Consider the following 13,976-nt stretch of genomic DNA (forward strand, 5'->3'; position numbering starts at 1 on the left):
GATGGCTCCCACAAGATAAAAATATAGATGTAATTGATTGAACTAACAGTACATCAGATAGGACCTAAGTGGAATAGATTCTATATCTGTTTGTGGATTTATTCACTTGTGATGTTCATCCTGTGGCATACCTCAATCCCGAGTTGATAATAGACTATGTATACATGACTTGTATACTTTGATATAAATGAAAGCCTAAGTTCAAATAGATAAGAAACTAAAAGCTGGTACATTAGGTATACGACTTTTGTAGTATGTAACATCATTCCACGATAGTGGAATTCATAGCCCAACTAAAGAGTATATGATATTCTCCTATAGACATTATATGATTGTTGAAAAATAAACGTAGTCATGAGTCATTTGTCTTTGTGATAAACGATTTGATTATTATTTGATAATAATTGATTTTTCATGAAGGAAGATGTAATGGTTACCATAAGATAAAATAGGATCATATTGAGAGAACGAATTAATCCAAAGAGATTAAAGATATCCTATAAGGGCAACACACTTATGACAACATCATTGGAGAAAACTTAGTCATGATACTTTAGTGGAATGACTTCGTTATTAAATAAATTTATAATTAATAAGCGAAAAGTCGAAAGTTAATTATAAATTATTTAAGCCCCAATTATAGATATCCAATCAGTCCCTTTACTAACTCGAAATAACCAGAAACGAATTGCATGTAGAACCAATAAATGGAAATGAATAGAAATGCTTATGTAAGAGAAATTGATCGCATGAATCACTATCCGCAATGAATTTGTTTTCTCGCTAAGTACATAAATGACTTGAGAATTAATTTAAGGTTCTTAAAATTATTATTTAATTAAATATAATAAAAAAATTAAAGTCCGAAGATGGAAATAAATTAATTAGTCATTATGAGAGTTCTTGAATAAGGAAATTAGATATATTTTCTCTTAGATTCTATTACGGTAAAATTGTTATGACTTTAACAAAATTAAAATTGGGTTGAGAAAATTATTTAATTGAGAAATTAATTTAGTTAATTAAATTAATTGATTAAAATAGAAAATAAATATTTGGCTAGATTAAATTATAAAGTGTTGGGTCAAAAGTCTAAAAAATACATATAATTTGACCCAATACATGAGAGGCCCAATTAGCCCTCATAATCCCCTCTAGTTGAAGTAGGATTGTATTTTCTATTTAATTAATATTATTTATCAAAAACTTATTCAACCAAAATTGTTTTACTTCTCCTTATAAATAGATAGAGAGCACTAGTAGAACTAAATACAACAACATTCATATATCTTTATTCTGCCAGAAAATAGTGGAAATTTATTTACAAAGTGTAAATTCTATTTTCTAGGAATTACAAGTTTTACCAGTTTATAGAGAGAACTTACTTTCCTATTGAAAGTAAGTAAATATTTTTTTTCTATTTTTTTGTTCGGGCTACTCAAGCTCACACTCAATGTGATTCGTAGTACGAGGATAACGAAAAAGGTCATTCGATTGAAAATGAGGGTCGACTTGAGATCGCCTTGCACAAAACATAGGTACATATCTGGTTAGGGTTTATTACTATAAATATCACAAAAGGACTCAATTTTAGAAAAATTTTAAAACTTCCGCTATAGCTATAATAATTGTTTTCTTAACCGGATTTTTTTCCAACATAGTTAAATATTGATGAATGAGAATATATGTGTAAACACCTTACGGATTAAGAATGAAGGTACTTGTAGAGGGAATCAAACCACAATAATCCTTAGGTAAATCTTGTTTAAACATGCATCGCAAATAGTAAAGATATGAATACTCAAACTAATACGAGCAACTTAGCCCAATTCAAAGACCATAATAGAGATGAACTTAGTTTCCCTCAATGCCCAATTACGAGATTCAAATTCAAACAGATAAAGTTAAAACTCCAACTTATTCATTCAAGACTTTATCACAAAAAAAATTCGAGAAGAAGAGTTGAAGTTTCAAGATGATGGATTTTGGAGTAATGATGAATTAGAATGGACTAATTTTGTTCATGAGCCTAAACTCTCAATCTATGATGACAAGCCCATGTGGAAAATGCTAACAAGCTTAGGCACTTCACTTCAAGGACCCCAATTGATCTCACAAGCCTAGACGTTTCATATTGGGTTCAAGTTTTATGCTTACTTTTTATTATATATGAGCCCAATATTTTATTTATCAGCTCTTATTATTTTATTCCAAAATTTTGATAAGTATTAAGTATTTTAAGTTATTTAGGAGTTTTATGTTAACAAGAAAGTTTAGTTTAAAACTACATCTTGTTTAGATTAAATTAGAGTTCTAATATACTTAAGAGTTTTATTTAGATTTATTTAGCTAGCCTATATATAGGCCTTTGCAGTGTACACAATTCATACAATTCATTATTATTTTATTTCTCTTTGAGTTAATAAATTCTTTCTGAGTTTTTCTTTTCAAGAATTTCTCTTGAGTTTTTTTAGAAGAGTTTTAAAAATCTTTTTAGATTGTGGGGATCACCTTTAAAACTTTTATTGTCAAGTTTTCTTTCTTGGAGGGAAAATTAGAGCCGCCTGAAGGGGATTGTAGATTCTTCGTGTTTCCAAGGCTTCTTAGGACTTCTATATACCATGTTCTATCTTTCTATATATCTTCTTTAATTTCTTCCTTATTATTTTAATCATAGATTTATTATTCTATTTTAATTATCTTAGTTATTTATTTTAATTATTTTATCAAACTTGGATTTGATTGCATTTCAGGTTGTGTAAAAAATCCAAGTTTCTTTTCGAACGTCTAGAGCCCTAAGTCAAATCCGCGACTTTGATAGACTTTACGATTCGCTTCCACGTTCATCCGCCTCATTCTTTATTATTTGGTATCAGATTTTGGCATTTTAGGTGTTCTTTTTATTTTTATAAACTAGTTTCTAGCAAACAACCTCAAAATAATTTTTTTTACCCCGATAATTTTTGGAAATTTTTTTCAGTGGGTAAACGATTTTCAAACAATCTGAAATTTTACATATTATTTCTTGGTAATATTTTAAAGTATAAAAAATATTTTCCACAAAAAAGTGATCGAAAAGTACAAAAAAAATATTAAAAAATATTCCGTGGTTAAATTTTGTGCCGAAACTTTCCAGATAAAATCTATATTATTTGAGGAGACTCCAGTTTAAATTTTTTGATTTTTGGAAATCGGGAACACCTCGAACGAAGTTTTACAAGTTGTTTCGTAATTTTTCGGGTTTTCGAGTTTCAGCAATTTTCATTGACTCTTAGCTTTATGTTTTCATTTGTTTTTACTTTTTATTGTTCATTTACGCATTCTAACACTTTCTTGTTTCTTGTGTTAGTAGGTTAAAGCACGTTGCATACTCCTTCCTCAGTGCAACATAATTCTTTGATGTCTAGCCGATTTTGGACTCATAGTGCTATTAGGTTTGCTTTGTTAGTTTGATTCTAATACATTCTGATTGATTGATATAGACACTTTTTAAAAGACTCACAAGATTAATTCTCACCTCATTGAGATTGTTTTTTGAGTGCATAAAGGTGAGGTTTGTTTAATATTGTTTTTTGAGTGCATAAAGGTGAGGTTTGTTTAATTTTTTTCTTTTGAAGTGTTGTGCTTTTCCAGGCTTTCACTATGACTCGTGACACTCGTACCCATAAAAACCATGATGAGATACCATCTGATGACAAAGAATAATATGTTATATTGGAGAATATTGTGGGGATGGTAAATTTTCAACATCAACAATTGAATGAGGTACGTGATACATTTGAGGTCAATTTGACTAAGTGTCGAACGGAACTACAAAAGAACATTAATCGGCTTTCCAATCAAATTTAAATGCTAACTCAAGTTGTTGCTCATTTGGAGACTTCTTCGAATCGACAATCTCGTGCTCGTGATAGTGATGACGATAGGGACAATTAACAACTTTTTATTCGTTCTAATACTGGTAGCCACGAATATCGTCACATTAATAAAACTTTGGGTATTCCTAATCGAGGCTAGCTTTCTATCGCTAAACCAAAGTTCAACATTCCACCATTCCAAGGAAAATATGATCCAGATGCATATTGTGATTGGGAGGATAAAATAGAGATCATGTTCTGTTGTTATAGATGTCCAGAGGAGGAGAAAGTTCCATTGGCTATATTGACATTTTTAGATTATGCATTGAACTGGTGGACTCAACTTGTGTTGAACTGCCAAAGGAATCGTGAACGAGATGTTGATTCGTGGGAACAGTTGACACAAATCATGTGAAAATGTTTTATCCCACCTCACTATTATAGGGATATTAAACGGAGACTTCAACGCATTGTTCAAGGTAATCAATCTGTTGATGAGTAATTTAAGGAGATGGAGATGCTTATGCACAAAACAAATGTCCGAGAAGATTAAGAGACTACCATGGTGCGGTTTGTAGATGGCTTGAATGTTTTGATAGCCAATGTTCTTGATCTTCAAACCTACATTGATCTTGAGGACACGGTACGCAAGGCGATTAAGATTGAGCGATAGTTTCAACAATGTCAATCTCATGCATTTAGTGCTTCACAATATTATAGAGGTACATGTTCTAATTTCACTTTTAAGAATTCAAAACCTCCTTATGCTACTAATAAGTTGCTGCCAAAACATGATAAGACTAAATATTTTGAGTGGAAAAGTGGGGCTCTTACAAAACCTTCTTCTTTATCTTCTAAGCAGTTCACTTCTACCACTTCTTCACCAAACAACAAAGAGCTTGTAAAATTGAATATTTTAAGTGCAAAGGGCATGGGCATTATAGCCGTGCTTGTGCCAACACGAGAATTTTGTTGATCAAAGAAGATGGTGATTATACCTCTGATTCTAATAAAACAGACCCAGATATGCCCGAATTAATTGATGATGTTGATGATGGATGTAAGTTTTATGGTGAAAAAGATTTGGTGGAACCACTAACTCATTCCTGTTGTCTAGTTGTGAGTCGTTTGATTAAAGGTAAAATTTTCTCATTTATAATGGATAGTGGAAGTTGTGCTAACATTGTGAGCAGCTACCTTATGGATTCTCTTGCTTTGCCATGTAGCAAACACCTTACACCATACCATCTTTAGTTTCTTAACGAAGGTTTGGAGGTTCGTGTGGTAAAACAGTGCTTGATCACTTTTAAACTTGGGACTTACATTGATGATGTTTAGGGTGATGTCGTTCCCATGCATGCTGCCCACTTGTTACTTGGTAGACCATGATAGTACGATCGTGATGTTATTCATCATGGTAAATTAAATCGATATTCTTTTATTTTCCATGGGAAGAAGTACACTTTTACCCCTTTGAATCTGAAAGATATTCACAATGATCAAATCGACATGATGAGTGTAACACCCCTAACCCGTATCGGTCATTAGATTAGGGTTATGAGGCATTTCTGAACAAAACATAGTTCATCACGATCTTTTATTACAATTCATGCACAATTTACCATTTATGTCCATACCTAGATAACCATCCAATAAATTATAAAACATATTCGTACTTTGCCATCACAAACCGTACCTAAACAACCAATATGCAAGCAATCACTTATACATAATTTAGTTTATGGGAATATATGCATTATAGTAAAAACACATCCATCAACTAAATCGTTACTTAACCAAAACATATAACCAATACACCATACATATATATCACGAAACATACTTCCCAAAATGAGCTTATACTATGACCGAGTATACACAAACATTAACATCATTATCAAGCCATTTTTGCATGGCCACATATATACAGATCAAAAGAACCATATCGAAACTAGCCTATACATGCCATAAGTCGAAAGTACAAATTTTTAAAGTACCGAAATAGTGATCGATAGTGTGATGATGTTCTTGGATGGTCCCCAAACTCGAGCTAGCTTTCAAAATCTATAAAACAATAAAAAGACACACAAAGTAAGCTTTGAAAGCTTAGTAAGTCATAAGCAATTAATTCAACACGAGAACATATATAATTTAATTCAAAATAGGCCGAAATTTAGCTAATATCATACATTTATAAAATCATTTAACTCATATATTCCAAATTACCATATTAAATCACTTCACTTACCTTTTTTTTCAATAAACATATAAACCTCATACGTACATGAGCCATTCAACTCAAATTCACATTCGGATTTGTTAAGTACACACAGAAATTATATAAAGCTCGTACAATACCATATCTCGGATATGGTCTTACATGTTAACGCATATCGATGCCACTGTCCTAGACAAGGTCTTATACGAATCATATACGATGCCAATGTCCCAGACATGGTCTTAAATGAAATCACACCTTAGAAGTCCTAATATCATGTCATCAATATCAAATACATTTTCTAAGGTTCATTAAGAGCTATAGGCTTCTTAATTAAATCATTTCATGCACAAAACCAGTCATCCAATGCTCAAATCAATTCAACAATATATATATTCATATACGAACCAAATTTGACAATGTATATCTATATACAAATCAATTCGGCAATGTATAACCATATATGAATCAAGTTTGGCAATGTATAATCATAGATAAATTAAATTCAACAGTGTATAACCATATACGAATCAATTCGACAACTTATATCCATATACAATTCAATTTCAACAATGTATAACCATGTACAAATTAATATCAGCAATATGTAATCATATACAAATCAATTCAACAACTTATATCCATATACAATTCAATTTCAACAATGTATAACCATGTACAAATTAATTTCAGCAATATATAATCATATACAAATCAATTCGGCAACTTATATCCATATACAATTCAATTTCAACAACGTATAACCATGCACAAATTAATTTCAGCAATATACAATCATATACAAATCAAGTCGGCAACTTATATCCATTTGCAAATCAATTTTGACAATGTATAACTATAAAAAATTCGAATTCGGCAATATATAAAACAATCAAATTCGGCAATGTATATCTATAATTAATCAAATTCAACAATGTATAAAACATATACATTTAAATACAAAAACATTTATTTCCTTATGAACTTACTTTATTTTCGGGATAAATGGAATGGATCGACTATTCGATAATCTTTGATTTTCCCCGATCTAAATCCGATTTCTTTCGTTCTTGATCTATTTACATTCAAAATTAACTCATCTATTCATCAAATCATTCAATTCAGTCCACAAACACATATTTATGCATTTTTACACTTTATCCCTTAAAGTTCCACATTTATTCAATTTAGTCCCCATTTCACAAATACACAAAATTCATGCAATTTAATACCTTCCTAAGCTAGGCGAATTTCCTAGTGCACATATCAGCTCATATTTATCATTTATTCACACATTTAACCACATATTTTCACATTTTCACAAATAAATCCCTATTTGACATTTTTGTCAAAAATCACTGAACAAAATATGATAATCTATCAACAAATATCCATTTTTCATCATCAAACATTTAAAAGCTTAAACATTCATCAATGGCACTTTACAAAATCATCAACAAACTCAAAAATTAGGGCATGGGCTAGCTAATACTTGATGCAACGATCATAGAAACATAAAAATCATCAAAAATAGAACAAAATTCATACCTTAATTAATAATTAAAGGTGCCGAACCCTAAAGCTTGAAGATAGCTTTCTTTTTCTTCAAAATTCGGTGCAAAAATATGATACATGGCCACCATTTTGTTTTGTTTTAATTTAATTAAACTTAAATCACCAATTACCTAATTAACCTTAATGAAATAACATTAAATATATATAATGGTTGTCCATAAATGTCCACTTACACAACCAATGGTCTAATATCATCATAAGGACCTTCGCATTTTACACAATTAAGTCTTTTTTCTCAAATTGAGCTATTAAACGATAAAATTAAATTACGAAACTTTTACACATATATAATCACATGTTGTAAACACCAAAAATAATATTAAACTAATTTTACAACCTCGAATTTGTGATTCCAAAACTACTATTTTGATTTAGCTAAAATCGGGCTGTTACAATGAAGTTTTGTATGAAGGTTATGGGAAGTAAGACACAAAATTCAAAAAAGGCTGAGAGAAAAGAGGTCTCTAGTGAAAATAGCCAAATTACTGATGACCCAATAGTGAGTGCATCCTCTTGTGAGAAAAAAAAGAGTGGTTCACAATTTTTATGCGACTGGAAAAGATGTGTGATGAGCCTTACTCACTAAACAACCTTGCATCATTATCTGATTTAGGCAAAATTGTTTATATTTGACTAACCTTCACAGCTCTTTGCCTAGTGTTTTTGTGACTCTTTTACAAGAATATGAAGATAATTTTGAAGAAACACCTAAAGGATTGCCACCTTTGAGGGGTATTGAGCATCAAATTGACTTAGTACCAGGGTTAACAATTCCAAATCGACTAGCTTACCGAAGCAATCTTGAGGAGACGAAGGAGTTACAAAAGCAAGTAGATGAACTTTTGGTGAAGGGTAACATTCGTGAAAGTTTAAGTCCTTGTGCGGTGCCAGTAATTTTGGTGCCAAAAAAAGATGGTACGTATAGAATGTGCGTCGATTGTCGACCAATTAACCAAATTACTATTAAGTATAGACATTCTATTACAAGGCTTGATGATATGTTTGATGAACTTTATGGTGCTTGTATCTTTACAAAAATTGATTTAAAAAGTGGCTACCATTAAATTCGAATGAAAGAGGGGGATGAATGGAAAACAACCTTTAAAACTAAGTTTGGTTTATATGAATGACTAGTCATGCCTTTTGGTTTGACTAATGCACCTAGTACTTTCATGCACTTGATGAACCATGTTTTGAGACCTTATTTGGGTAAATTTATGGTTGTATATTTTGATGATATTCTGATTTACTCAACTTCTTTAGATGATCATGTTTTTCATGTTAAATCTGTTTTGGATATTTTGCGAACTAAAAAGTTATTTGCCAACTTTGATAAATGCACTTTTTGTTGTGATAAACTAATCTTTTTAGGTTTTATAGTCAGTGCTCAAGGTATTCATGTCGATGAGGATAAAGTAAAGGCAATTAGGGAGTGGCCCCCTCCTAAATCAATTATCGATGTAAGATCTTTCCATGGTTTAACAAGTTTTTATAGACGTTTTGTGAAGGATTTTTACACTATTGCCGCTTCATTAACTGAAATTATTAAAAAGTCTGTAGGTTTTAAGTGGGGAGAAGCTCAGGAAAAGGCTTTTCAAACTTTAAAAGATAAGTTATATTCTGTTCTGGTTCTTAAATTAACTGATTTTTATAATACTTTCGAACTTGAATATGATGCTTCAGGTATTAGAATTGGTGTCGTGTTTATACAAGAAAAAAAGTCAATCACATATTTCATTCTTGGTTTACCACGAACAAAAGAGAGTTGAAATCGTATCTTTGTTGCTGTTGACAAGCTTTCAAAGATGGCTCACTTCATTCATTGTCACAAAACGGATGACGCTACACATGTGGTTGACTTATTCTTTAAAGCGGTGGTGCACCTACATGGGATACCTCGCACCATTGTATCTGACAGAGACATAAAGTTCCTAAGCCACTTTAGAAAAGTATTGTGGGGTAAGCTTGGTACTAAATTATTATATTCTACTACATGTCACCCCCAAACCAATGGACAAATTGAGGTAGTCAATCAAGTCTTAGGTGCTTTACTATGAGCTGTTGTGGTTAAGAACCTTAAAATTGGGAAGAATGTTTGCCATTTTTTGAGTTTGCATATATCCGATCTATTTACTCTACAACTGTCTATTCCTCATTTGAACTTGCTTATAGTTTTAACTCACTAACTGTGCTTGACCTTGTACCATTGCCTATAGAAAACATTTCTAGTTTAGATGGTGAGAAGAAAGCTGAATTGGTGACACCCATGTATACGAAAGTAAGACAACGAATAACCAAAACAAATGAAACAAATGCCAACAAAGCTAACAAGGGAGGCAACCAAATTATTTTTGAGCCCGGTGACTGGGTTTGGGTCCACATGAGAAAAGAGCGATTTCCAGCTAAATACAAAACAAAATTGAACCCACGTGGTGATGGACCTTTTCAAGTACTCAAGCGCATTAATGATAATACATATCAAATCAATCTTCCCGGTGAGTGTAATGTTAGTGCCCCTTTTAATGCCGCTGACTTTTCTCCTTTTGATATTGCAGATTCGAGGACGAATCCTTTTGTGGAAGGGGGAATCATACGAGCAACTCAGCCCAATTCAAAAGCCATAATAGAGATGAGCTTAGTTTCCCTCAAGGCCCAATTACGGGATCCAAATTCAAACAGATAAAGTTAAAACTCAACTTATTTGTTCAAGACTTTATCACGAAAAAAATTCGAGAAAAATAGTTGAAGTTTCAAGATGATGGATTTTAAAGTAATGATGAATTAGAAGGGACTAATTTTGTTCGTGGACCTAAACTCTCAATCTATGATGACAAGCCCGTGTGGAAAATGCTAACAAGCTTAGGCACTTCACTTCAAAGACCCCAATTGATCTCACAAGCCTAGACGTTTCATATTGGGTTCAAGTTTTAGGCTAAATTTTTATTATATATGAGTCCAATATTGTATTTATTAGCTCTTATTATTTTATTCCGAATTTTTGATAGTTATTAAGTATTTTAAGTTATTTAGAAGTTTTATGTTTACAAGAAAGTTTAGTTTAAAACTACTTATTGTTTAGATTAAATTAGAGTTCTAGTATACTTAAGAGTTTTATTTAGATTTATTTAGCTAGCCTATATATAGGCCTTTGCATTGTACACAATTCATACAATTCATTATTATTTTATTTCTCTTTGAGTTAATAAATTCTCTCTGAGTTTTTCTTTTCAAGAATTTCTCTCGAGTTTTTTAGAAGAGTTCTAACAATCTTTTTAGATTATGGGGACCATCTTCAAACTTTTTATTGCCAAATTTTCTTTCTTGGAGGGAAAATTAGAGTCGTCTGAAGGGGGTTGTGAATTATTTATGTTTCCAAGGCTTCATAGGACTTCTATATACCACATTCTATCTTTCTATATATCTTCTATAATTTCTTCCTTATTATTTAATCATAGATTTATTATTTTATTTTAATTATCTTAGTTATTTATTTTAATTATTTTATCAAACTTGGATTTGATTGCATTTCAGGTTGTGTCAAAAATCTAAGTCTCTTTTCGAACGTCTAGAGCCCTAAGTCAAATCCTAACTTTGACAAACTTTACGGTCCACTTCCGCGTTCATCCGCCTCATTCTTTGTCACAAACACAAAGACTTAGTGGAATTTTAGTTTGAAGCTTTATGTAGAAAAGAAGGTAGAAATATGTATGAGAAGGGGGGAGAATGGATATGAAAGCTAACATAATTTAGTTTCAACATGTTTAAGAAATTTTTGAGGCTCTTCACAATCCCTTGCCATGTTCCCATTCTTACAACACTTTAGATTAGTTTGAGATTGATGATGGTTTGGTTTGTATTCTTGTTTCTTTAGAGAACATAACAGGCAAGTTGAGGAACCCGTTGTACGTGTTCTTCTTAACCACCTTGTCAAGTTTTGAAAATAGTTTGATCTCGGGGGTCAACTCAGAATCAATAGTACCATCTTATAACACCCCAAACCCGACCTAGAATTTAAGGTTGGATTATGAAGGTTACAACATTCATAGAAACATTGTTGACTAATTTACGTGAAAACTTAGTTTGATTTCCAGAATACTAAAGTTATTTAACTTATAAAACACACAAGTATTTAGAAGATTGCATGTGAACACTTTGACGAAAACCTTGTTTTATTAATTTTATAAAAACAATCTCGAATGTTTAACCAATTGAGTTGTAAAACGTCGTAATTAATTTCAAAACCTTCTATCAGAAAAATACTTTTAAAAATTATTATCTCTTAAAATTGTAAGGTTCCATCAGTTATGTCGCCTTGGGTATGTTTATGAGTTATAAATAATACATTCGCAAAAACAAATACCAAAACCAAAATTTAATATTCCAAAGCAAATTAAAATCCAAAACATACTTATACCAAGTTGTGTGAACTGAGCTCCGAAATTGCTGCCAAGTCCTAAGTCTGAAGGTCACCTGAAACGTATTAAACATATGGGTGAGCTAGAAGCCTAGTGTGAGACTTGGCCCACAAACATAATTTTTTTATAACATACACAAATGTAAATACCAACACAGAATTTTACTTATAATGTATACTTATACAATTTTCATATAAAAATGTCACATTACCAAAAACATATATCCGATCAAAATGTCATATTTCTAGAAACATATATCAGATCAAAATATCAATTTTTAGAAGTACATATCATATCATATTAGAACAAATCCTACCCCCATCCACTATACACCAACTCTGTCCAACCAATCACACCAAATAGGACTACTAGAGTTCATCCATTTAATCACACCGGTCGTGGTGGTATGCCACTCATAATGGTGCAGTTGAGCTGCCAGACAAATATTGTAGTTTAACCACCAGATTTGCAGTAAAACTGCCACAAAACACTTCCTCCAGCATATCAAATTCCACCCTGATGCATATGCATTAACATGCTAACATACAATTGTAATGAATTAGAATTATGACAAGATTATGTAAATGTCATTAACACGGATTATATCAAACAACCTACACAAAGTTTATTAATCCGAGTGATGCTTATCATACATAATCATACTTTCGGAATTATTAGATCACAGAACGTAAACGTATTTTTCACATACCTTACCCATAGCACATACAGACACATATCAACATATGTTATGTTTTAAGTATTTTTCAAGCCAAACGGACCCCACAAGAGGTCTAAGTACGAATTTTTAAGTCAAACGAGCCTAAGTGAAATTTTTTGAAAAATGAGCCCACACAGCCCAACAAGCCAGCCCAAGTGGTCCACACAACCTACTTGGTTAGGCTGTGTAAACACACATGCCCGTGTGCTCCACATCGCCACCCACATGATCGTGTGATGCACACGATCTATCACATAGCCAAACCACACAGTCGTGTGATGCAAAACAATTTCGAAACTGCCTCTTTTTTTTTCTTCAAATTTTTTAATTTTTTCATCGATATTTCAAGTTAAAATCACACACTTAAATATTTTCTGACACGAATTCAAACTCTGAGATTTCCAGAGCCCAAACAATCACAACCATCCTAACACCTAAGTCGCAGAAGTGGAGTTTCGAGTATCTTAATTTTCACCTGAAATGATGTATCTCGAGATTGTTGCATATGGCCCCAAATAGTTTCTTTCACATTCTAAACATCGACTTGTTTAGAAGTCTTATCATATTGAATTTCAATTTTACTAACCTGACGAGGCTGAGAAACAAATGTGCCAGACTTATCAACATCGCCATGGAAAATTTCATTGTCAAAACCACCAAATCCACTTTGCTCTTCCCAAGACAACTATGGATCATCATCATTACATTGCACCCATGATTCATCTTTAGTTTTTTTTTTATATTTCCAATGAACAGGACCAGCCCAAGTATTTTGTTTCAAAGAAAATCCCAGGCACAAAAACAAATAATCATCAATTTTCTCAAATTTGTCATCTCGATAACTCAAAAAAGTTGGCTCTTCCCTGTTAGATTCCTAACCAACAATGCTTGGTTGGTCAGCGTGATTGAAACCATCAGTGTCAAAACTCTCAATGCAACACCATCAAACTATTATTTATGCATCAACTAGCTCTATTGATCTCTAGCTGCAGGAAAAGTTCTCCAGTGGCCTTCTGTTCTCTTCATCAAATTGATTGACTATATTATGGAGAGTTGGAGAAATCTCATCTTTTTCTTGCATGTTCAACACCATATGCTCAACTACACGAAAGAGTATTAATGCAAAAGGTTAAACATAAAAAAGTAGACTCCAGCGCGAAGGTAAATAGGAACGAAATAACGAACAGGAAGTA

This window comes from Gossypium hirsutum, chromosome D12, assembly GCF_007990345.1.
Source record: "Gossypium hirsutum isolate 1008001.06 chromosome D12, Gossypium_hirsutum_v2.1, whole genome shotgun sequence".
NCBI classification, from domain to species: domain Eukaryota; kingdom Viridiplantae; phylum Streptophyta; class Magnoliopsida; order Malvales; family Malvaceae; genus Gossypium; species Gossypium hirsutum.